The following is a 26,332-nucleotide window of genomic DNA, read 5'->3' on the forward strand; positions in this document are numbered from 1 at the left end:
GGATGTTGGTGTTGTATAAGTTTGAAGAAGGCCAGACGGCCGAAACATCACTTCAACATTAAAACATGGAGCAGAGTGTGCGGCATTCTCTTTATTTTCTTTAACAATTATATGCACAAGAAGCCAGCACCTCAGGAAAGACTTTATTGGTGTGCGATACCTCTTTTTTTTTCTAAAAATATGCGGCATGGCATGGATCCCTCTTCTCTCTGGGGTCACTGTGCAGACTTGATCCTTTTTCTTATATTCCTCAGCCTCTCCTCAAGAAAGCCAGTGGCTGGACGATTCAGGTGCCCCTTGGCATACCATGTGTCCTTTAAAAAACAGAAACAGTCACTTTGCTTTTCAAACGCATTTCTACCATTTGCTAGCCAGGCTCCGCTTAATACCACACTTTGCTACAGCAGAGTCAGCGATCTGTCCATTAGCTTAGGTTTCCTTCCTTCCTGTGACACGTGAGATTTCAAGATGGCAGCGCCCAGAAAACCTCATGAAGGTACTGTCTGCATAAATCGTCTTGTAAACTACCAGTGCTTTTTCAAAGTTCTCAATGTCATGTTTTAAATGCCAGGGCCCTCGGAAGTCTACCATTGAAGTGTGGCGCTACTTTGAGCCTCGTAAATGGTGTAAAATAGTGATTTATTTGTATGGCTGGTTCATACTGTAGGTCAGGGTATTTATTGCAGGTTCAAATCCAGTTTAATACTATAAAGTGTGCAAAATTATAGCCTTTATTATGACCGCCGCTAGCGAAGCGGTCATATAATGATTGTCAAAGGTTTTTTCTTCTTTTTCTTTTTTTCGTCATCTACTTCCTGAATTTTTGGTCAACGATACCCGGGACACCGAAACACCGGTGCACATGAAATTTGGTGGGTATGTAGCCCCACTAGACTTTTACGGAAAAATTTCGTTTCGTCCCCGGGGGCCACTCCCCCCCGCGCGCTGGGCCCCCCGAACCGCAAAAAAAGCAGTTTTTCCTAAATAACTACCTGAACCGTGGCACCGAGGAGGAAGAATCTTTTATGGTATGTTGGTCTCAAGGGCCCACATCAACCTGGCCCATAATCACTCATTTGTGATTTGCACCCCCCCGGTAAAAAATGAAAATGCAATATCATTCTGCTTTAATCGCCCCTATCTTCAGTTAAGAAATTCAGAACTGCACCAAATTTTATGTGTATAATTGACCTGGCATTCTCTGGGGGTATGCCAAGTTTCGTAGAATTTCACTCATTGACCTGTAGATGGTGGTGCACACATATACACATGCACACACACACAGGCGCACATACTATCGGTATTAGAACGGCCGATACATAATTACAAATTCAGTAGGATTAAAAGAAAGCCAAATATTCATCATCATCATCATGGCTGCATTTCCAGTATTGGCGATAAGTAGTCGTTTGTCCACTAGATGGCGCATCGTTGCAGTGAGACGTAATTTTGTTGGAAGTTAAAAGTGGGTTGGAAAAACAATAGACGCTTCCTACAAGGACTGTAGTTTACCGCAGAGAATGTCTAATAAGGATAGGACGATGTACACATGAAATGTAATTCCCATTTCTTCTTGAAGCCGAAATAAATCTGAGAATGTTTATCGGACATGCTTGGTTTTTACTGCAGGTACGTAATCTTATAATATCAATAGGACCTAGGTACAATAATGTTACCGTTAGCGTCGGTTGAGTGATGGAGGCCAATTTGATTGATTGCATTTGTAGAAAACTATAAATGCGGTTATACCAAGCAAATTGATAGCAGCACTGTAATTGTATCTTTCGACTGTCATTTGTTGCACGTGCTACAAAAATCATTCTGTGCAATGGAAGATTTACCAACGTTACACCGGTCTGATACAGTTTTGCCTATACATGCGTGAGACTGAGACGCCTGTTTATTTGTTTTAAGTGGGTGCAGGGTGTGAGAGGGGAATCGATGTGCTTTGATTCCAGCTTGGTAGTTGTAGTCTGTGAGATTAAAAAGCACGTGTGTTAAGTATCCAAACAATGACACCTTCATTTCATTATGGCTGCTTTAGCAACACACCTTAAGCTACTGTGTAGTGGGTCCCATTTAGAAGTGGCTACTTCATTCACGCTTTCCTTGACTCATGGAGCTGCGTGAATTTTATTACAACTTTTCGCCACGATATGGCAGTTTAAGTCCGCTTGATACTGTAAGGCATAAGCCATTGGTTTCCAAAGGAGATTTTATTTGTGTCGCCAGCATAGCCTATTGACAATTTATGTCGTAAATAGGCCTACCTTATAGGCCTACCTGTAGCTTAGGGAAGCTAACAGCTTTCTATTAGGATCTAGTTTGTTAGTTACAGTTTTGTCATAACTCCCTGATGCATTTTTGCATTTAGAATAGCCAGAGCGTGGATATCTCAATCGGAAAATTAAACAATATCGGGCGAACCCAGCCTGATCTGCCCGCTATTAATTTTTTGATTTCTTACAAGATTGAGCTTGGTCTGGTGAAAGCCAGACTAGCCATGGACCTCAGTTACACAATGCAAGGTAACATGAATCAGCCTATATTTGCACGAACAATAACAGACAACAGCTCTTCAACTTTGGCCCGTTAAAATGTCTATTGAACAGTCTAGCGACGCATTTCATCAAGGCCCATTTGGACATGTCAGTTATTTGCACCACTGGTTAGATGTAAAACAGCATTTCGTTTCAGACTACTGTTACTTAATTTGTGCATTAACAATAACGTTTCAGACTACTGTTACTTAATTTGTGCATTGACAATAAAGTATTACATGAACTAAAGATTACTAAAATCTTATGTAGAAGAAGAAACATTCACAAAAAATCCATCCATCCAAAAATGACCTTTGTTTTTGATAGCTGTTGAAAACGGCCTGGAACTGATAGATGTTTTTGTTTATTAATAAATAAATAAATAAATAAATAAATAAATAGAAATATAACATTATGCTGATACCTTTTGCTTTTCCCAAATACAATGTAGCCTACAGGTGTAAGTGAATCATCAATCCAGTTGCAATGGATGAACTGTGATGAACTGCTCTACTTGTGATTGTTTAGAGATTTTAAAGGTTTTATAACAATGCTACAACTTCTTTGGCTATTCCACAATCTATTCCTCTTTTCAGCGCCAGTAGGCTACTTTCTGTGCAGCCGCACACACACACACAGGCATGCCAAACAAGCATACACAAAAGTTTCAAGAGTGGGGGATGGAGTAAAAGATGGAGACAAATTGATTAGTGTGATTTATTTTCGCGGAACGGATGTACAGGACTGAGCGGCGGTCATATTTTGTACCACTATGCGGTACATCTAGTTTTACATGTCTTTTGTCCGAGTGGTTGTAGTGTAGTGATCATGAAGCAGATATGAAATGCAACTTCAAATCCGTTTAAAAGAACTTGTTTGTGAATGTTTGACAACTCCTGCAGCTGTGGTGAGCAATGTGTGCACGCACAACCCTTAAAACCATCTACTGTACGACATGACTAAGCGATTGTACATGCTCAGATGCTAAAAGTTAATGGGGCATCAACCTTGTTTTGAGAAACAAAATGTTTGTTCAGAGGAGGGACGGTACTGTTGAGGTCTATGAGACACCCAGTGAGATACCCAGACACCCAGTGGCCAAAGATGTGACGAGTGATTGTGGCAACTCACACAGCCGCTGGTAGATGCATCCTTCAGACAGGGGAATGTTTGCACCAGAGAGGATGCCAGTGCAGTCTTGGTGTCTGATGTAGGTCTGTAACAGGGAATATGATAATCTAATAGTCATTTGCCTCTCAATATTACACAAAACACCAGCATTAATTTGAATACCAGCATCAAGTGTCCATGAGTTTGATTGATTTGATTTGAGAATTTGAGAAAGGCACTTTATAAATGTAACTCATTTGTTATTATTAGTAATAGTAGTAGATTGAATGACCAGTTAATTTAAAACATAATCAACTGACGTTTCTCCAAATTTATCCATTAGATGAGACACCAAGATGTGGACCATGGAACGCCTCTCCTTCATCGTTATCACACCTGTGCTGTCCAGGCTGTTCAATATTGGCGTACCCTCTGCAGTAGCTAATATCTGTCGGATGTCCTAAAAAGCACAAAAAAGAAAATTGGGACAAAAGAGAAAATTGGTTGAGAATAACTTGAGGTCCTTGAGAACAAATCAATATTTGTTACCTACAAATTTGATACCTACAAACACAGGAACAACTTGGAGCACAATAGGGAATTGAGGAATGTGAGGGATTGGCTCTTCCGTAATTGCCCCAATGACTGCCTCATGCACCACAGTGTTTTGTTGATCAAGGAGTTGTGTGAACGGCGTGGTCACCACTGCATTATTGGCAGTCTGCACAGATGAAAAAAGACAATGTAGACATGTGATAAATTATTGACCAATGATGCATACTGGCACTAATAGTGCTAAAGCAGTACTTTGACAATACTCACCTGAGAGTTATAATGGAGAGAAGGAAGTAAGGGAGGAGGTAGAGAAAGTAATCTCCAGAAGAAGTAATTTAGACACAGAACATGTTGAACTATACTGAACTATATAAAAAAAAAACTTGACAGAAATGGCAACATTAAAACACTCTGTAACATAGAGATATGTACCGTCTGTGGTCACTCTCTGTGTAAGAGCTGGCAGCATGCAGTGGGTGGTGATCCAGCAAGTCTTGAACATCCACAGCTATTAGGCTTGAAGTGGGGAGTACGGCATAGGAAAAAAAGTGCCTGTCAAAACCCAGTGTCTCCCACTTTTGTGTTACTAGCTTAATCATTGGTGTTTCAGTGTTCTGATTTAACACCAGAACTGTTTTGATTGCCCCAAATTGTGGCTCCCCTTCTGAGTTACAGGACAGAAGGATTGTCATCCCTGATCTGTATTCAGTACCCTTGAATGTAACCCACGATGGGATGTAGACCTCATTGAAAAGAGGGACATCTAGGTCACCCTGAATTTCTTTTATGCCTTTAATGGCAAAAAAGAAAAGTGCTGTGCCCTGGGCCAACCTCTTGGATGTGGGATAAAACAGTGTTGGACATGAAGTGGTGGCACTGCATAATTTGGTGGCGAAATGCCATTGTTTTGCAAACATTTCTAAAATTGCAAGTTATGTGGCTCACTATTTTAAAGAAACCATGCTTGGCCTCGAACCTCATTGCCCATAATTGCCGTAATGGCCCTAGCTGTTTGATTGCACGTGGATAATGGAGCATAAAATGATGCTTAGGCCTCAAGTAAAGGTGGGGAAATAGGTCCAGAAAGAGGCTGTGGTGTTCCGGAATGATTTTACTAAGGAACAGTGTTCCTGCAACTGTTAAAGATGGAGAAAAGATGAACTCCATACACAGCAGTAGCAATAACAAAAGCTTCCACTCTGGTACTAAGTCTCCTATCAGTATCGGCAGTAATCTCAGCAGACACCAAGTTTGTGCAGCTGTCTGCCTTATGGCGCCATCCACATTTTTTAGGTCATTTTTGCTGATGGGTGATGGCTTGTTTCCCTTGTTACAGAACCCATAGTCAAAACTTGTTTGTCGGTAATTCAGCTTGTCTAGAGTTAGGTGTTTTTGCTCAATTAGTGCGTTCAAAACAAGCTTGATCTCATAAGGTCCTACACCCTCTAAGATATCATGCATCACATCTGGTGCAGTATTGTCTGTGATGTGAAAAAACGTTAGAGAGTTTAGAGCACTGTCCCTTTTCAGTCCTGTCATAGACAGGTTTTCTACATCTAGATCTGCTCGGTGTGTAGTGCGTAAGAGCGCGGGCTGCTCCTCTGTTTGAATACGTTGGCTGTGTTTGTGAATTTTACACCACCGGCACACATAGTTTCCTGAAAAACTTTCAGTGTAACCCAGAACACCTGAACAATGGTGAATTTTATCACCCCCTTAAAGACTGCAGTGTCAAAGACAATACCCTCCTTCTCAAGGGATTTCACCTCCTCAATAATGGGGCGCAAAATAGCATCAATACCATACGTTTTGGCATCATCAGATTTATATACAGCTAGTAAAAAGAGTGACCGCAGTTTCGAGATCAGGTCAGATGGTAGACTCAGCAAAGTATAGTAAGCCCAATTTGTGAATGCCTGTCTTTGATCCCAGTGGGTTCACAGTTTCACAGTCATCTCCATAGAGCATTAGGGGGATGGAGAACTCTTGATAGGAGAGGATGAGTTTTGCAAGTCTCCATCATATAAGTCCTGTAGGACATCTGGAGGAGTTGTTCTTTGTTGCCAATTAATAACAGACTCTAAAGTACCAGGTGTACTAAGAATTTTTGTCAACAGGGGTCTTAGGGGGATACGTTGGTAGCTTTCAGCTACTGCCACTTGTCTGACTGCACCAGAGGTGGTGTTCATTTGTTGGACATAAGATAATCCTGGCAGTATTTCCTCGACTGGCTGAATGAAGTGCCCTGTGTGTGCAAAGTGTGCAAAATACTGCATTTGCTTAAACTCAGTCTCTAAACCCCTAAAAGGCTGAGCTGTGTCCACAAAGTCCTGCCTAAGCTTCTCCACTTCAGGGTGTTGGCCATGGCCAAATTTGTTTAACAGTGACATTGTTTTTCTCTGTAGTCTGTCTACAAGATCCCTGATTAAATCAGATGTGTGGAGCATATGCTTGTTTACTGAAGATAAGGTATTTGTAGATGTTGACTACCCTTAGCTACCCTTTCTGTGATAGCCTCATTGTCCAGATCATCCCCGTCTTCAACATGTGCAGATTCCTCTACACCATCGTGGAACTGCAGTGGATGTACCCAGGTAGACTAGGCAGGATTTTGGAAAATGTGCTTATTTAAAGTCCCGAAGGAAAATCATGTTAATTTTTGGCATACAACATTTTTAGGTGTTTTGAAGGGTGCTGAATTCAAATCTTCTGTATGCCAGGCTCAAAAATGTCTCATAATGCCCCAAAATGGAGAAATCCAATATGGCTGCCACCGCCAGGTCAAAATCGAATTAATCACTTATCTTTTGGACTGTACAAGGTAAAAACCTGAATGTAATGTGCTTTTATAGGTTTCAGATCAAGACTAAAGAAAATGCTTGAAATTAATGTACATGGTTAAAATTGTTGTCTCGGATAATGAATAATTCATGAAAAAAGAGGACCATGAAACAGGTTGATGGCGTTCTGAAGAATTTACTTGAAACCTGTTTAGAAGCAAGGTTGATTACCATATTTTAACTATCTATTTATATTATTTTCACTATTTATTTAGTATTTGAAGAAAATGCTTGAAACTCTTAAGCTAAAGGCATAAAACTGTTACAACTAGATTTGCCTACTAATGAAAAATTGTACCTCAGCCTATTGTTTTGATGTCCAGTGTGCTATGATGACGTGTTTGCCCATCCCTGCCTACCCTTACCCCTACACACACAAATACCCATATGTAACCCTGAATGAGGCCACACCCTCTATCTATACACTGAGGAGGCGCTTGTGAATTATGTCGCTCCCCTCACATGATGCTCAGCAGTAACAGGTAAACTATAACATAATATCATAACAATTTGTTTAGGACCATGTAATACATCTGTAATAGCATGTAAAGATTGTTATGTGAGGATTATGTATAGGCTAACTGAATAATTCATATATTATAAGAAACTAAAAAACGTTAGCTAGTTAGCCTTTGTGAATAGGAAGAAGCTAACTAGAGCCTCCACTCTCCGGGATGTGGGCTCCCTCTTGACAAGATGTCGGCCGCAGCATTCAAGGCCCCCGGCACATGAACTGCTCTGAGAGAGCTGAACAGGGGGTGAGCCCAGAGCCACAGGTCTGTCGGCAGGCTGCAAAGACCTGGAGACCCCAAGCCCCCCTGTCTGTTGTAGGCCGCAGTCACCGTGCTGTCGGTCCTCACCATCACATGTTGGCCTCTTAGCCACGGTAGAAAGTGCTGGAGGGCGAGGAGAGCGGCCCTCAGCTCCAGGACATTGATGTGCTAGGGTAGCCAAGGGTCTGTCCAGAAACCATTGATGCCCTGAACATCGAGAACGGTGCCCCAGCCTACTGGGGATGCGTCTGTAAATACGACCCGGCGACGAATCACCAGTCCCATTGCACTCCCCCTTTCGGTGTTGGCGGGATCTCTCCACCAGTGTAGGGCCTGTGAAGCCTGCGGGACACCGTCACCTTGGCCTGGGAGGGCCCTTGGGGGCACAGGACTAGGCTCAACAGGCACCTCTGGACTGGGAGCATGTGAGGGTGGGCAAGGGGGACTACCTGCACCATCACCGCCATAAGGCCCAAGAGGCGAAGGCAGAGTTTCCACTCCACCTGGGCGTGCAACATGAAGCGACATGCGGCGAAAGAGAGAGTCACGGATGCCCTCCTGGAGTCCAGGACCATGCCCAGGAAGGTGGTGACCTGGGAAGGCTGGAGCGTGCTTTTCTTGGGATTGGGGCGCAAGCCCAAGTCCTGGATGTGCTTCAACAGCAAGGCCACGTGTAGGCGGCATTGCACTTTTGAGGTTGCACAGATGAGCCAGTCCTCTAGATAGTTTAATATCCTGAGCCCCCGCTGCCTCATGGGTGCAACAACTACATCCATGCACCTGGTGAAGGTTCGGGGGGCCAGAGAGATTCCAAATTGGAGGACTTGGAACTCGAAGACCCGACCCTCGAACGCAAACCTCAGGAACCTCCTATGCCCCGGCCAGATGGGCATCTGAAAATAAGCATCCTGCAGGTCGATGGTAGCAAACCTGTCCCCTGCATTGATGGCCTGCCACACCCTCGGAACTGTGATGAACCTGCACCTCAGGGACCGGAGGTGCCCGTTGAGACCCCTGAGGTCTAAAATAGGACGAAGGTCCCCTGTGCGCTTGGGTACAAGAAAATAACAGGAGAAGAACCCCGCTTGGGGGTTTGAACTCCTGACTTCCCTTATCACCCTCTTGTCCAGGAGGGTGGACAGCTCTGCACATAAGGTCTGAGCGTGCATGGTACTGCTCACCAAGGTAACCGTAGGTGCCCTCATCATACGGGGTCTGGTCCTGAACTGCAGGCAGTACCCATGGCTCATGGTGGAGAGCACCCATGGATCCGCTCATAAGGCCAGCCAAGCCTTCCTGCATAGAGCTGAGAGGCGAGGCTGGCTGGCCCGGAGATTGCCAGGAACGATGAGGGCTCTTCTGCACAGCGGCGGCTGTTCGCGTGGGGCGAACATGGACCCAGGCTCCACCGGCACTCTCAAAAGACGCTCTCTGTCTGCCTGCTGGAGCTGAGATTGAGATGGCGTCTAGCTACCCAGAACTGAGCCAAGGAGCAGCCCGATGCCACTACCTGCTCCTTAGACACTGCAGCGAGGCACACAGAGGCTGACTGGAGCTCTCTCAAAAGAGTGGGATCACCGGTTTTGCAAGAGACCAGAGAGGTGTCGAACATACAGGGACAGAATGGCCGCTGTGTTAGCCAGGCGGACTTGCATCGTTATGGGCCTATGCAGCTTACCCAGCAGAGTCTCTATAGTCCTGCCATTGGCACTGAGGCAGGAGGGACCACCAAAGAGGGAGTTGGGAGAGGAGAAGAGGGGCTCCAAAGCTTGATCACTGGGGGGAGCGAGCCACAACCTATTAGCCCTTCACCGTGCATGTTGGAAAGCACCTTAGCCTGGCCAGACCACCTACGAAAAGTATGTTGATCTCAAGGGGCCATGTCAACCCATTCCATAACCACTCATTTCATGTATAGCGCCACCTAGTTAAACACAAAAAAGTAAAAATGAGGTGTTGTAATTGCAGGTATCTGTGACCTAACATAGTCAAAACTGCACGAAATTGGAAGTGTAGGATCATTATGACACCCTCTGAATGCACGCCAAGTTTCGTGGAATTCCGTTCATGGGGGGCCACACAATAAATGAATTTATGTCACTATACACCAACTGGCCTGTAGGTGGCCAGAGACAGTTTTCTGTGAATATCTCGAGAACCCTAGGGCCTAGGAGGTCCACCTTTTTTTATGTATGTTGGTCTTAAGGGGGCATGTCAACCCATCCCATTACCACTTGTTTCATGTATAGCGCCACCTAGTTAAAAATTAAAAAGCAAAAAATTAGGTGTTTTCATCACAATATCTCTGGCTGACAAGGTCTAAATTGCACGAAATTAAAAGTGTAGGATCATTATGACACCCTCCGAATGCATGCCAAGTTTTGTGTACTTTCGTTCATGGGGGGCCTTACAATAAAATAATTTATGTGTACATTTAGTGACGTACACCAACAAGGATTCCCGGGACACTGAAAGACCGGGGTACACGAAACTTGGTGGGCATGTAACCCCACATGGATAGCATGGAACCGTTGTTTTTCGTTTTGATCTGTAGCCCCCCCGCTAGACTGGACCACCCGAAAGGAGGGTAGGGCAGACACAGTTCTCTGTGAATATCTTGAGAACTGTAGGGCCTAGGATGACCATTTTTTTTCCGTATGTTTGCCTCCAGGGGTCATGTTAACCCATTTCATGTGCACACATGTGCACAAACAGATACACACGCACACACATACATTCACAGTAATCATACTTATGACACACAGTAGACATATGGACGCATGCATACACAGGCACATACGCAGGCACACACACAAGCACACACACACACACACACATATATAACATAAACATGTACATGCACACATTTCAAGAATTTCTCAGAATTATGAACAGGTAAGATGGAGGTGAGGTTGTATAAAATGAAACATGTGAAATCTGAACTAATCATGTTTTGGTACTTGTTGTCTAGCAGATACCAGTGATAATTGAGTGTGGATAATGCAATTTAGTGAGACAGTTAGAATCATATATAGGCCTTTCAGCGTGATTTATTTTTGTGGAAAAAAATGTGCTGGACTGGGATCTAGTTTCCGTTTCAACCAATCTGAATTCAGCATTGCTGTAATATGTGATAAAGGCCCCTTTCGTACAGGGATGGATTACTGCACAGGCCTACCGGGCCCAGGCCCAGGGGCCCAAGGGGTCAGGGGGCCCTGAAGCCCAAGCCTTTGCATGGAATCACTGCCTCAATATCAACAAATCAGTATGTAGGCTATAAATCTGATTGAATTAAAGTATTGGCCATCCCCAAAATGCACCAGAATACAGGAAATCACATCAAACAAAACAATTTCTGGGGGAGGACCCCCAACCCCCCCACCTCCCACATATGTGACAATAAGTGGGCGGCCCTTAATACATCTGGGCCCAGGGGCCCGAAAGTTCATAATCCGTCCATGCTTTCGTACACAGGCGGAAAGCGCAACGCAAGGCTTATTCTTATCTTATAACCAATATAGTGATGAATTTATTCGCCATGTGCTCCACTTTTATTAAACCTTGCATCCAGGGGTGCGGCAATTAACAACATAAGGTGTGGTCTGGCGCATGATCCAAAAATCGCTATCTTACACCCTCTAAAAATCAATGCCACTGACCAAGAAAAACCTACTGTATAGCGAAAGGCGCATGTACTGTAAAGCACTCATGATTTTTCAATTTTAAGTCGAAATGGAAATTACATCTCAATCTCAAAAAATGTATAACTCAAAGGTAGAATCGAGATGTAGCCACACCCCCAATGTCATGCCCAGCATGTATGCCAAGACACAAAAACTCACACACATGGGTTAAACTGCGGAGTCAACACTCCTCAAATGGCAGCTGTGAGGTAACTGCACCTGATCTCACCAAATTAGGGGATATTTCAGCACTACTAACATGGACAGCAACCCTTTGGACAGCTCCGCCATGGACAGTTGCCCTGAACTTATTTAGAGCAGAACATGCATGTTCACACTACGACCATGTTCAAGAAATGCAGAAAAAAAATACTTCACAAACGTTTGTTAGATCACTTGTTTTATCACTATCCGGAAACTGGGCCTGGACTGGGTAGTATGAACAGTTCAAACATGCAGTGAGAGTACAAATTAATAAATAGTTTGACTGGATCTAACTGATGTGTACAATTATTTATTGATAAGTATTGACGCAATAACATCGCAGTGTTTGCAGTGTTTTGGCAACACCAATGCAACAGAGGGGCGCTCATGGACCAGATGGGTCCACGTCAGAATCATATTAGAAATTCTGAAATTATATGATAGACATCGACCTACCTGATATATGCTCACCCTGATCTAGTTCCCTGCTAAGAATTACTAGCAAGTGAAAAGACCAAAGAGACTGATGTGTTGACTGTGTGATTTGCTAACATCTTTTTTCCTACATTATTGATACCTTACCTCCAGAGTGAAAATATCTACAGATAAAGTGTGAGGATGGCACTGATTATATATTTGCAGTTCGGTGGCTTTTGTAACATCACAAACAGTGCATAACTGTCTCAGAACAGCTAATGTTGTTGAGCCTGCAGTTTTATTTACTCTGTATAGTGTAGACACTTGGTAAACTGATGGTAAACGTTTTGTTTGCCAGTTTGCTCTTGAGAAGGGCTTGTAGGATATGGTGTATTACTAACTTTCAGTGAATTAAAAACAGTCTAAATGGAATTAATTGTATATTTGTGTTCATAGAATTCCTAGTTAGACTGTCAGACTGTCAAAAGGAGGACAAAGCCTCCAGGAACAGAATACTGATTCACAAGGCTGCAGGCTGGCATTAATCTCATGCCAGCTCCTTTGCCTTACTTTTAAACATTTCTACAATTTGCATACAAATCGCAATTCAAAAGCAATCTGATGTCAGAGTCGACACTGAAAACTTTATACGTCTGCAGACTCCTGTGTCAAAACAGCATTTCATCAAACTGTGATTTAATAAATATGCAGAGTGCCGTGGACTCACACAAAAGAGAATTCTAATTAGCACAACAGATTATAAATATCAACTGTAAATCATTTCAAGTGTTTAGACTGGGGAGGAGTGAGATGAGTTGAGCCTTGTTTAAAAGTAAAAAGGTTTTTCACCTCACATGGCCACCAATTAATTTATACATTTGTAAGGGTTTGACACAAGTGATTTTGTGGTTTTACTTGCAGTTTCACCTTGGAAGTGTGTTGTCTTTCTCTGTGTGGTGTTAAAGATAGATACAGTGCATAGGTTGGTCTAATTTCCCTATTGAGAGTAATGAGAAAAAACTTAATTGAAATAGGGTTAAGTTTGAATAAGTATGTGGCTCTTATATTTATTATGTTGTGGTGGATACTGAACATAAATAGCTGCAGACTGCAAGTTCACTAGTTCACCCGTCAGTATGATTGCTATGCTGAGTGTATAAGCTAAGCGTGTGTTTGGCATGGTAGCTGGCCGTCGTCCTGGAATGCCTGAAGCGGACATCGCGATAGAGCGATGGCTGCTTGCACCCCCTGTGTAAGGAGGTCACTGGGCTATCAGTGAAATGGAGTAGGGGGAGGAGGAGGGATAATTTTGGGAGCACCACAGCGTGTGACGTATGGATAAGGAATTAGGCTTAAATATCCTGGCGGCGGAAGACTGTCAATCATCCCTAAGGGCTCCTCCCGAACTTTGTTTAGAAAACATAATTTCACTAGCTCACTCGTCAGTATGATTGCTATGCTGAGTGTTTAAGCTAAGCGCGTGTTTGGCATGGTAGCTGGTCGTGGTCCTGGAATGCCTGAAGCGGACATCGCAATAGAGCGACTAGGACTGATAGGCATCTGAGGACCAATGGCTCAGTATTTTGATTGCTGCTCTGATAGGCCGATGCATGTGGCTGTAGTAGCAGCTCCTATCCTGAATGAATGCACAGAGTAGCGGTCTGCGGTCTGTCAACGAGATTTGACAAGGATAGATTTTAAAAAGTCTGGAACCTGTGACGAGTGATGGGTACCCTTCATCTGAGATGAAGAGCGGGCTAGTAGGCGATGCTTGAGCTGACCGATATGGGATGTAGTGTGGTGGGTATTGAAAAGCTGAGGATCTGAGGCAGAGTTGAATATGAATATGGAGTGTCCTTTTTGGAACTGATCGGTTTACTCTGTTTGGTAGTAAACCTAATTGTGTCCTGGTCTAATGCTCACGATCTGCAATGGGTAGCCATCGGGAATGAAATGAGACGAGGGGCATGTAAACTCACTACATCTTAGCAGCCCAAAGAAGGCCGGTAAACATGACTGAGAGGGTGAGAGTACACAGGAGTGGATCTTCGTTGCGCTTGCTCAGCGCCGTTGTTGCCTGGGTCCTGGGATTCAGAGGAGCTGTTGCTGCATGGGTCTTGGAGGGTTCAGCGGAGCCATCGTTGTGTGGGACTTGGGGCTCAGCAGAGCCGTTGTTGCGTGGGTCTTGGGGCTCAACAGAGCTGTCGTTGCGTGGGTCCTGAGGGTTCAGTGGAGCTGTTGCTGCATGGGCCTTTGGGCTCGGTGGAGCCGTCATTGCACGGTTCTTGGGGCTCAGCGTATCTGCTACTGCATGGGTCCTGGAGCTCGGCGTAGTTGTTGCTACATGGTTCTTGGGACTCGGCGAAGCCGTCGTTGCATGGGTCTTGGGGCTCAGCGTAGCTGCTGTTGCATGGGTCTTGGGGTTCGGCAGAGCCGATGTTGCATGGGTCCTGGAGCTCGGCGTAGTTGTTCCTGCATGGTTCTTGGGGCTTCGGCGAAGCCGTCGTTGCATGGGTCTTGGGGCTCGGCGAAGCCGTCGTTGCATGGGTCTTGGGGCTCGGCGAAGCCGTCGTTGCATGGGTCTTGGGGCTCGGCGAAGCCGTCGTTGCATGGGTCTTGGGGCTCAGCGTAGCTGCTGTTGCATGGGTCTTGGGGCTCGGCAGAGCCGATGTTGCATGGGTCCTGGAGCTCGGCGTAGTTGTTCCTGCATGGTTCTTGGGGCTTCGGCGAAGCCGTCGTTGCATGGGTCTTGGGGCTTGGCGAAGCCGTCGTTGCATGGGTCTTGGGGCTCGGCGAAGCCGTCGTTGCATGGGTCTTGGGGCTCGGCGAAGCCGTCGTTGCATGGGTCTTGGGGCTCAGCGTAGCTGCTGTTGCATGGGTCTTGGGGCTCGGCAGAGCCGATGTTGCATGGGTCCTGGAGCTCGGCGTAGTTGTTGCTCTATGGGCCTTGAAGCTCAACGAAGCCGTCGTTGCATGGGTCTTGGGGCTCAGCGTAGTTGTTGCTGCATTGTTCTAGTGGCTCAGCGAAGCCGTCGTTGCAAGGGTCCTGGAGCTCGGTGTAGCTGTTGCTGCATGGGTCTTAGGGCTCAGCGGAGCCGTTGTAGCAGGGGTGCAGGAGGTCAGCGGAGCAGTTGCTGCATGGGTCTCCCATGGGTCTCCCTGAAGCTGTTGTTGCATGGATCCAAGCTCATTCCATCCTGTCTGTAGCAGTCTTAAATAATTCAACCTGGGCTGAAAGAACTGTTAGAATATCATTACCTGATAAAATATAAAATATTCGGCGGAGGGAGTAGTGACGCGGTCGCTACCGGGGCCATCTGAAGAAGTGGAGTCGGATCAGGAACTATGGCGGAGATGCTGCGGGAAGGAAGTCGGCGGGAAAAACCTGGGCTGCTGACGTGGCTGTGGCTGAAGCAGCGGAGTGATACGTTCTGGAGCGTGTGGTGCAGGAAAGCGCTGTCGACATGCCCAGTTTGCAAGGTGACCGGGTTATTGGACCGAGTTAAAATACGACCTAAGGAACAAGATGCCACGGGAATGGAGAGTGCTCTGGATGCTGGGAGTTGATGGGAGCAATGCAATTGCGATATGATTTTTTTTTTTTTTTTGTAATGTTGATGTCAAGATTTAGCTAATATCCAAGTTGTGCTGCTTCTGATTGTTGAGCATGTCTAGTGCCATGCTGTGTTTCTGTCACACAAAAGGACGACATAAATAATTGCAGCTTGCAATTAGATAATGTATTGCGATGCGATAATAGCCATTGTATTGCGATGCGATAATAGCAAACATTTTAATGAGCTGTCAATGAGGGGGGGTGGTGATTGCTCCCTCCTGTCAGTGTTGGCATGGAATGAAACAATTAATCAGTGCTCAAGGAGTGTCATTATTTTGGCTGTAGACTGGGGTTTGAGGGCCTGCTGAGAGAAAACTTTAGCGCAACTGCCCACAGAGTACTGTTTGCTGGCTAAGTGCTAATTTTAAAACATTAGCCATAGTGAACTTAGACAGTTTACATACGGATAACCAGTCGTTGTAACCAAAATAGGTCTTGAGTTTATTTGCAAAGCTCATATCAGCAGTATAAAGTACTAGAAAGCAATACTAGTATTGTAAGTATTGTACTAGACAAAGACTTTGGTACAGTAGAAGTGAAAGTTACCTTTTAGAATATTACTTTAGTAAAAGTCTTAAAATATCTGATATATACTGTACTTAAGTATCAAAAGTAATTTTCTGATATTTAATGTACTTAAGTATTTGAAGTAAAAGTAAAAAGTAAAAAGCATATTTATTGTGTGTTTAGCTTTTATTGTGAACTTTATTTTGGCTTTTTTTTTATAGTAAAGCATAAAGCATATTCAGGGTTCCCATATCTTCTTAATCTCACTCATCAAGAAATTTCATTTTTGTATGAACTTCAGGTAAAAATGAAAAATAAATAACTTATTTCTTTTTTTAAAAAAAATTACCTGCTTGTAGGAAGAACATTTTGGTCATGTGGTATGAGCATTTCTAGGGCTTACTCCCCAGGTCACCATCTCACTCTCACACACACACACACAGGCCACCTATGTCCAGTAGCTACTAATATGCCAGTCATTAGTTGAAACTGAAAAGGTGTCTGTTCATCTTCAAAAGAAGCTGGTTTTCAAAGTTGCCAGATTTCAGTGCCCGGGAGTTTCAGGCCCAAGACCGGCCCACGTTTTCCATACGTGGAAATTGGATAAATGAAGCAACATTTCAGCTACTATCCTGTAGTTTTTATTAGTACCATGGTTAAACAAATGTGTAAAGGTTATATAATAATTCACTTCAACTGAGAAGTTAACAAAAAATATTCCACTATTCCACAAGTTAACAAAAACATAAAGAAAGAAAGAAAGCAAGCCTTTGAAATATAGCCTATCCACAAAGCTTGCTTCCACAAAGAGGCATATTGAACTAATGTTTAGGCTACATGTTTTTTGCATGGGTAGGCTATATTGTTGTTTGGTGATTTAGCCTACTCCTTTACTACACCCTCTTCTGAGCAAACAAGGCAAGGTTTATCATGTAGGGTAATTGCTCTTTCTTAGATTAAATAACTTTAATTTATCCTCGTCCCTGTAGTCATGGCCTTCTCATCACTAATTCCGGGCTCATCATTTTCAGTGGTCGACTGGTTGATCTTCTGCTCAGTCTCTCCTGGCCTCTTTCTACCATCCATTCTTCCTGACGCTTGTGTCTAGCCTACTGTAGGGCCAGCTCAGCTATCCGTATCTGAGAAAACTTTTTGGAAAAGACGGGCTATATGGACCCAACCAACTCTTTTTGGGAGGGGAGAACTCCCTCACGTAGGCTACAACCCATGTAGAGGCATTGGTGTCATATACAGAATGCGGAACGTGTCCTACTTTAAGAAAAGATAGACCAACGTGACAAATGTCAATATTGTAGCGTTGGTGGATGTTCATGTCTAACGTTGAATGAGTGTCTCCCAGAATGCAGTGCGAGTGAATGCTAGAATGTGTAATGTCGGTTATAATAGTTGTAGTTACGTTTAGCATGTTGTGTATTTGTTAGCGTGTTAGTCTCTTTAGTTGTACCTCATGTGTTTATCCTCGTGTTGATGTGTGTGGTAAACCCTTATTGTGTGTTACATGTCTGATTGTGTCTGAGTCTTCCTGTTCCAATAAATGGCCGTCCTGGCCGAAGGTGAATCTTGTCTGAGGGTGAGATCGCTACAATATTTTTTTCCTCGACCAGCCCAAAAGTGAAGTGGCCCACCGGCAATTCTCCCGATTACCCACCCCGGGCCTGATTCAGTCTTACTCTTCTTGACTGAAGACAAGTCCTGCGATGCTAAATAGCCTTTCACAGGCCGCTGAGGCGGAGTGTTCAGCTACACAGAAAGCTGCCAATGTACAGAAACATTTCTTGCAAATACGGCCACGGGTGTATGACGTTCTCTTCACCACTACCCTGTTCACCGAGTTCACCACTATTGACGGGGTGGTCATCTATGATAACGGGAGGTCCTCCAGTAGGTGCTCGTGCTTCCATGGCGGTTTCAGTTGTGCGTCCTCCTCCCTCCTCCTTTAGCAACAAACAAGCGCTGAAATAGGGCGTGGAGTGTGCGTAATGCAATCTAGGAGCAGCATTCGCCAAACCTCCCTTATTGCAGTCGCACACATTTCTTCTAATTTTATGTTTTAGCAACGAGTAACGAAGATGCTTAGTGGAAATATAACGGAGTAAAAGTATACATTTTATCTAGGAAATGTAGTGGAGTAAAAGTGAAAGTTGACATAAATTTAAATAGCGAAGTAAAGTACAGATACGTGAAATGTCTACTTAAGTACAGTAACGAAGTATTTGTACTCCGTTACATTACAACACTGCATATCAGTGAACTAGCATGTTACTATACCTCCCAGTAGCTGCTTGAAACGCTGGCCATCGACACAGGAATAGTTGACCAATCACGGTCCTTGCTGTCTGCGTCGCCTGACGCGAATTACAAATGTGTACTGTCGCTTTAATGATTGCTGACATCTACAGCGCCGCACGACCGTTTGAACAAGCCTGCGGAACAAGCCAGTAGAAATACTCAGCACTTAATGTTGATGCTTATCATTTCGTAATAAGTAGCTTAATATCCAACAACGCTAGTATCGGTTTATGATAATGTGAATGGGCAAACTATAGGAAGTGAATGAGCAAAACGTATTCGTTTTCCGATGCCAACACGAATTACGGATTAAGTGATCTTCAGAAGATTGGCCTCCGCCGGATAGGCCTACAAACTTGTGACGCTTGGCGTGGCAAGCCATGTTAGAATCAGAGAATGTCTAATAAGGGGAGAACTGCCACTCTCAGAAAACTGAACTGGTTGCAGTTCCTGCTGTGGTTCCACATGAGGGTGCTCGTCCACGAGTGCAGAATGAATGGTCTATGGCAGGGGTCTCAAACTCAAATGAGCTGGGGGCCACTTCTGCCAACGTCATCTGATTGGAGGGCCGGCTATTTCTGAAAATGCAATGTTCTTTTTTTCAAATACCACACAAAACTGCAAACAGAAAGTGTTTTTATCTAGTTTTAGACACCTGTGCTAGCAACCTTAGCTTATAAATAAAATAATGATAAAATAAATATTAATACAAATTATAAAACAAACAAAAAGCCTAAAAACGGGTTTCACACCAAATAAAAATATTTGTTTCACACCAAATAAAAATATTTTCCTCTCATAACTTTTCTAAACCTGGTGTCAGGGTTAAGAAAGCAACACCATTGGATTTTTATATCAAAATTTCAAAAGGCCATGGCTTGAAAGTGGTCAGAGATAATGTCCTACTGTAAATGTAAAAATCTTTGAGTATAAACAAAAGTTTATGAAGGGGGTAAATGTACCCATCACTGGATGGCAAGCACCTCAAATTATGCACCTTTCAGTAAATACTGGATGAACATATTTGAGCAGGTTTACTTTCCTTTTTTTCATATTACCCACATAACAAATTAACAGGACAACACCTAATACCAACACCTAAGATATATATGGTTTAGTGATGTATTACTAAACCACAAGGCCTACAATAAAGTATTCTGGTCAAATCAGTTCCTATCGTGGGTAATCTGAGTAGCCTACCCAGAAGTTCGCATAGTTCGTTTCTACTAGCCCTCTAGACACTTTCATCACGATTACCACTGCAACCTCCAAGCTATGTTGGGCAGAGGGTCGAAATAAGCATGGTATGGTTAGTGGACACCGTCGTATACACGCAAAGACGCACCTCCATTCACAGACGCACTGTGACTATCACTGTCAATAGACGATCGATCATAATCTCCAAAAGGATATTCTCCTTCAGAATCAGAATAGGTGAATAACATAGCCTACCTAAGACTTCATCACACGTGAAAGTTTTTCAACATTAGGTGTAGGCCTATTTCTGCTTCAATTTGTGCAAAACTATGGACTGCATCGCTTCCGTGTTTCTCGCGTGTAATACAAGTATTTCCTGAAAACTTTGCGCAGCGATTTTGGGTTTGAATCAAGCTCTGGATGTCTAGCACATAGTAGAGCAGAGTAGGCTACAAATGAGATTTGTCACCGTACTTGGATCTATCGTCTATTTTAATCAGTATCGTTGTTTGTCGCAATTAAAAATAGCCTCAAGGGCCGAATTACATTATTATTTTGACATATGTCGCGGGCCGGAATTGGGCCGGTCCCCGGCCCGGGTGTTTGAGACCCCTGGTCTATGGAGCTATACCCCTCAAAATCCACTTTTCTTGGGATATAATTTTTTTCAAGTAATTTGAATATTGTATTTGAAAGGGGAGGCAAGGAAAATACACTTGGTTGGTATTATATTTTTAAAGTCACTCAATTGTTCTAAAAAGCCTTTCAAACGTGTCGATGACGTCATTTATTAGCACAATGCTAGCGTGTTATGGGCAACAACGACCCAACCTGTAAGAAATCAAAAGGACATAAGTACTCGTTCATTCAACTTGACCTATAACCCATGTTGAAGTTATACAAACTACAATCAAATCTGAGATGTCAACAACAATCAGGTGAAAGAGACAAATGTAGCCGTCTAGCTCCATTGACTCCCATTAATTTTGCACTCATGGCGATCGCCCCCAGTGGAACTCTGGTGGAACTGCAACCAAAATTCGGTACAATGGGAATTAATACGAGTGGCCAGGCTCTCCGTAGACAGGCTCTGTTAGAATTTAGAGTAGGCCTATTTCGAGTTACCTGGATCATCTTCCGACGTGAAAATGCGGGCGTGGAGCAGCATGTTGTTAGAGCCTTGAAGTAGGGGTGTGTAGGCTATAGCATAATCGATAGATGGGGTAGCTTACCCTTGCTCTGTGCAGTGACCTGATAAACGCTGATGAACTAGGTGACTTTGTAGCCCATGGACTGGATGTAGCTTTTGAATGGTTAGTCAGTGAAAAGACCCGGCTCCATTAACGACGTCTGCCTACCGAGGCTTTGCAACTCCAATAATTTTGTGAGCGCAGCAGTGTGTGACGTATGGATAAGGAGGCTGTCTTAAATATCCTGGCGACGGAAGACAGGTGAGTTAATTGCTCTCAATCATCCCTAAGTGCTCCTCCTGAACTTTGTTTAGAAAACATCATTAAAAGTGATGAATAAACAGGCATTGGCAATGACTAGGGCTGCACGATTTTTTCTGACAGATATTTCGATTGCAATTTGCAATATGATTTTTGAATGTCAATGAACTGATTCAGTTCAATATTCCAAATGCTACTTTAAATTGTGCCACCCCTGATTGGTGAGCACGCCTGGTGCACAACAAGCACAGCAACCCCGGTCGACTATGAAGCTCACCAGTCATTATTTCTGTGCCCCTCACACACTATGCACACCCACCAACCAGTGGCATATAGTCAAGGAGGATGAAATGTGACTAAATTAACTGCACGATTATTTGTAGCTTTTGCGATTAGGTAATTGCACTGTTTCATATTGTGATTACGATTGAGATAATTGTGCAGTCCTAGCAATGACCTTTGAAAACTCTAACAAACCACGATTCCAGGATAGTAGAGGCCTGTCTACAGAAATAACAACACCTGTTTTAATGTTCTTCGGTAGTTCCTTTCATAAGTGCTTTTCATTTCATGTTGTCTGCCTGCCTATCTACACATCCACTAGACCATGAGCTATCTAGGAAAGTATATGTATGAATAGCTACAACACACACTGTCCAATTCATATTGGCACACATACCCTGTGACCTAGGGGAGGGAATGTATAAAATGGTCAGAGTTAAAATGTGCCATATACATGCTAATATTCCAGATAAGAATTGCAAATGCATGTTTAATGCAAAACAGTTACACTTTTGATGTTATCATAACATTGTTGTAAATATTACTGAAACATCATGATAGGGTTGTGTGATTCATTTACATTCATGTACATTATTACCCATGTATAGATGACCACTGTTGTCTTTCCAATGGTGATTACTATAGTGGTTCGGCAATGGTCTTTGTTTGGAATATTTAGCATCAAGAAAAGTAGTTGACATTATCACGTTTGTTAATTTACACAGCTGATCTGGCTATATCATACATACAGACGTATTTTAAATGTCGAGAAGTGATCCATCCAAATAGATATAATACTGATCTAAAATAAATGCCTTGATTATATTATATATTAGTATTGAAATCATGTGCAACTACGTTGACAAATTCAATTACAGCTTAAATCCAGTGGGTAATTTAACCTTAACTGAGCTGCATTCTATACACACCCAAGATGAACAGACTCAAACATGAAGACTAACATATTCTGATTAAATACTTGCACAGTCGATGATTTCATGTAAATGATCCTAAAGAAATTCCTGACATACAGTATTGATTAAAAGTACACTATGCAAGATTTTCACCTTATTATAACCTTTACAAAGCCAATTTGATGGTAAACAAACTTGTAATAAGCAAATCGTTCACCTATAGCTATACAGCAAAGACATAGCGAGAAAACCAGCCATGCAACTTCAAGAACGATGGCCCGACAAATCTCGCGAGAATCGTGAAACATTACCTTGTCAGTAGATTTGGAAATAGTTCTTTGGAAATAGTTTTTGCCTGTTGTTCATCTTTCACCTCCACAACAAACGCATTTTCATTGTTTACAGGAGGGATAAGTCACAAGAAGTTTGCTATTTACAACAGCAGAGTAAAATATAAATATATCGCGACTCTAGAGGGAGCTCTACAGTCACCAATAATACTTCGACCTGCATAGTGTAGCTTTAATATAGACTAATTCTCTGCCCTTGTCCACAATAGATCATAGGATTTTTTTCAGATACTTGTACTCTGCCAGTATGGTATTCTAGTGCACAAATCATACAAATTGATGTCAGTACCACATTCAACACATCTCTAAAAGCCATATTGCTGCCATATTGCAGTTTTATGGTAGACAAGCAAACATTCAACAGCTTTTCTATTTAGCTGTTTCCCAGATGCCTTTCATGAAAAACACTAGAACTACTATCCTGAACTACCGGTATCCATTTCTGATATCCATTTCTATTCATAAGACGTTTCTGTCTTATACTGTAGGACTCAAATGGGTTCTATGGCTTCAATGGGTCTAGCCCTCCTTTCAACCAAACAGAGAAGGGTAGTGCCATAGCTGATTTAAATCATAACTGAAGATTAGCATATTTTAAAGCCCACACACAAAATACCTCAATCATGTTCAATCACTGACCCATTCAGATGGCCAGAGCTCTGGCATTTCAGAGGCCAGAGGTATGATGTATTTGCCACATTCTAAATTCACACAAAACTCCAATCATAAGCTGTTTCCTTTGAAGTTAGTGTGGACCCTAATGATTTCCTGTTCTTAATGAATAACCCCAGAGTTAAACTCACACTGTGACATATGAGAGGGAGGCCTGCAATTGCAGAAGAAATGGAATGGACCACTCACATTCATGGACATATTTTCATTAAGAATATTTAGTAGTTGAGGACTGAATTATCAGAGAATGTCAGGGACTGTCTGTGCTATGACCCTACTGTATCTCAAAGGATCATCCAGTTTTAAGTTTGTCTTGCGTGAATTGTATTGTATGTGTGTATTGTATTCAGCATTTCTAACAATTGTCAATTTCTCTGATAAGTGCTCTCTATTCTTGTTCAGGTCTTGAATTAAAAATCAAGTGAAGCATGAAATAAACAAAAGAAAGGGAACAAGTGGACCTCCTATGTTATTGCAAAGGACTGAACCGTAGCATTTGTAATCATACAAGCAGAACTAATGTGCTTGACTTTCAATTATCCTTCATAGATGTTCTCTGTAGCAAATATGCAAAAAACAAAAAGGGACTGTGTATCAGTCACAACCAAATAAGTAAACTTAGAATTTGTTTGCAGACCATCCAGTAAAGAGGTTCCAATTGTCTGCATTGTTTTTTTTGTTGTTTGTTTTTAATTTTTAGAACAAGACTGATATATGTGATTGCTTTCACAGCTGTCTCTGGCAGTGTCTGTTACTGTCAAGTCTCAAGTACAAAAGGAACCAACCAATCAGGGAAAGGAACTTGCTCATGCTAAATATGTAATAAGCTAGAACTATACTGCTAGAACTACTGGTAAATACAGTAGGATGGATTTTCTCTTGCATATTCAAATAAACAAATGCCAATGCCTTCCACAGAAGGAGCACCAAAATGTCTCAAGTCTCAAAAGTCTTAAATACATTTTTTTCTGAATGCCTAAACACTAACTGTGATTCTTATAGCACAATTTCTAAAACTATTAATTTGTATAGCAAAACCATTGAGTGTGCAAAACTAAAAGTACAAACACTGCTTTGCACTCAGTTTGCAATTTTGTAACACACACTTTGCACAACTGTAGGTACAATCCACTGCACCGCACTCTTTTTGCGTAACTGTAAACACAACTCACTGCTTTACACTCAATTTCCAAATGATCAACACACTCCTAGCACTCCTAGCACTTATTCCAAAAATAAGTCCGTGGAAATGCATGGATTCCAGTTGCTGCTACGGAAGCAACTGAATCCATGCATTTCCACTGAATTATTTTTGGAATCTGATCCCTTATCATACCTGTTCATTCGTACTCGTCGCTCGACTTATCATGACTAAATTCAAGATGGCGTCGAACGGTAAAATTCCTTAAGGTACTGTCTGTATAAATCGTCTTGTAAATAAACTACCAGTGCTTTTTCAAAGTTCTCTATGTCTCGTTTTAAATGTCAAGGCCCTCGGAAGTCTACCAATGAAGTATGGAGCTACTTTGAGCCTTGTAAAATGGTGTAAAACAGTGATTTATTTGCATGGCTAGGCCGATGCCCGAGGCACCACAACAAAACACTGTGTTGGTAGCATTGGCTAACTAGCGCCAGATTTCTGAGTGCAGGGGACAAGCCGAGGTGAGCTATGAGACATACGTTCACACTCGGTATCATGTTTCAACACACTTTAGGTCAATATCACACCGGAATTCTCCTTTAAGCAATCAGAAAAAACTGTAAAATAATTCTTAAATTAAAAGTCAAACTACACTGATCACTTTGGAATTTTTGGTTAATCAATAAATTAATTAATGTTCTCTGCAACATTAAATTGACCAAAATCATTTATTTAAAATATCATGAAAGGATTTTGATGATTGTAATCGCAAAGAATTTAAAGGTACACTATGCAGGTTTAGATATTTTTGACGACTGTAGAGCTCACTCTAGAGTCGCAAATATATTTATATTTTACTCTGCTGTTGGAACTAGCAAACTTTATGTGACTTATCTCCCCCCTTTAGACAATGAAAATGTTTTTGTTGTGGAGGTGAAGAATTAACAACAGGCAAAAACTATCTTCAAAGAGCTATATCTACTAATAAGGTAATGTTTCACGATTCTCGCGAGATTTGTCAGGCCACCATTCTTGAAGTTGCATGGCTGGTTTTCTTGGCAGCGACTCGCTATATCTATGCTGTAAAGCTGCTAGGTGAACGATTTGCCTATTACAAGTTTGTTTTGCATCAAAATGGCTTTGTAAAGATTATATTATGGTGAAAATCTTGCGTAGTGTACCTTTTAAGGCATGAAAAACATCTTCTGATTGATTTTTTTCCACTTGTGAACAGGCCACAACAAGGGTTGTTCAGAAAGCAGTGTGTGTGTGTGTGTGTGTGTGTGTGTGTGTTTACAATAACTTTAGGTTTGTGGTGTATGCAGTCTACACGTGTTATGCAATTTTTCATGCACGTGCCACATCCACTGTATCTGAGCTCACAGTGCAGTTACCGGTAGGCTACTTTCACTTTCAAAAAGCTCCCTTTTTTCCTTTGTGAATGACAGAGGCATGAAAACCTTAAAGACTAGTTTGAAATTAAAAGCGATAGTTTGTTTATTTTCTATGCCTGAAAAGGTTATCTGTATCTGTAATAATCTCAGGCCTCTATGGAAACCAACTGATGAAAATCTATCAGAGCGATGGAGAACTTTAATCCCTATACTGCACATCAAGGTGTGTGTGTGTGTGTGTGTATGAGTGTGTGCTCAACACATGGATCATGCATGACTGAAAAAAGGTGTATTTCTTTGTTATGCACTCGTATGTTTAGCAGATAACAGTAATGCATGCATATGTTAACTGAGTAGATGAGATGATGACATTTAA

At 42.5% G+C, this 26,332-nt stretch overlaps 1 long non-coding RNA gene across 3 annotated transcripts; it reads right to left on the reverse strand.

Moving 5' to 3' along the window:
- Positions 1–85: 85 nt before the first annotated feature.
- LOC121702032 lies at positions 86–21,133 on the reverse strand. Of its 3 annotated transcripts, none has more exons than XR_006028470.1 (5): positions 20,985–21,133; positions 4,219–4,371; positions 3,971–4,098; positions 3,672–3,756; positions 86–314 (listed from the first exon to the last, which is right to left on the reverse strand). It is a non-coding gene; the product is annotated as an uncharacterized LOC121702032 (long non-coding RNA). The 3 variants fall into 3 exon arrangements; XR_006028458.1 differs by having other exon boundaries at positions 3,971–4,110; XR_006028464.1 differs by lacking the exon at positions 20,985–21,133 and adding an exon at positions 4,638–4,703 and having other exon boundaries at positions 3,971–4,110.
- Between the last annotated feature and the right edge of the window lie 5,199 nt (positions 21,134–26,332).

Source organism: Alosa sapidissima, chromosome 2 (genome assembly GCF_018492685.1).
Source record: "Alosa sapidissima isolate fAloSap1 chromosome 2, fAloSap1.pri, whole genome shotgun sequence".
NCBI classification, from domain to species: Eukaryota; Metazoa; Chordata; class Actinopteri; order Clupeiformes; family Clupeidae; genus Alosa; species Alosa sapidissima.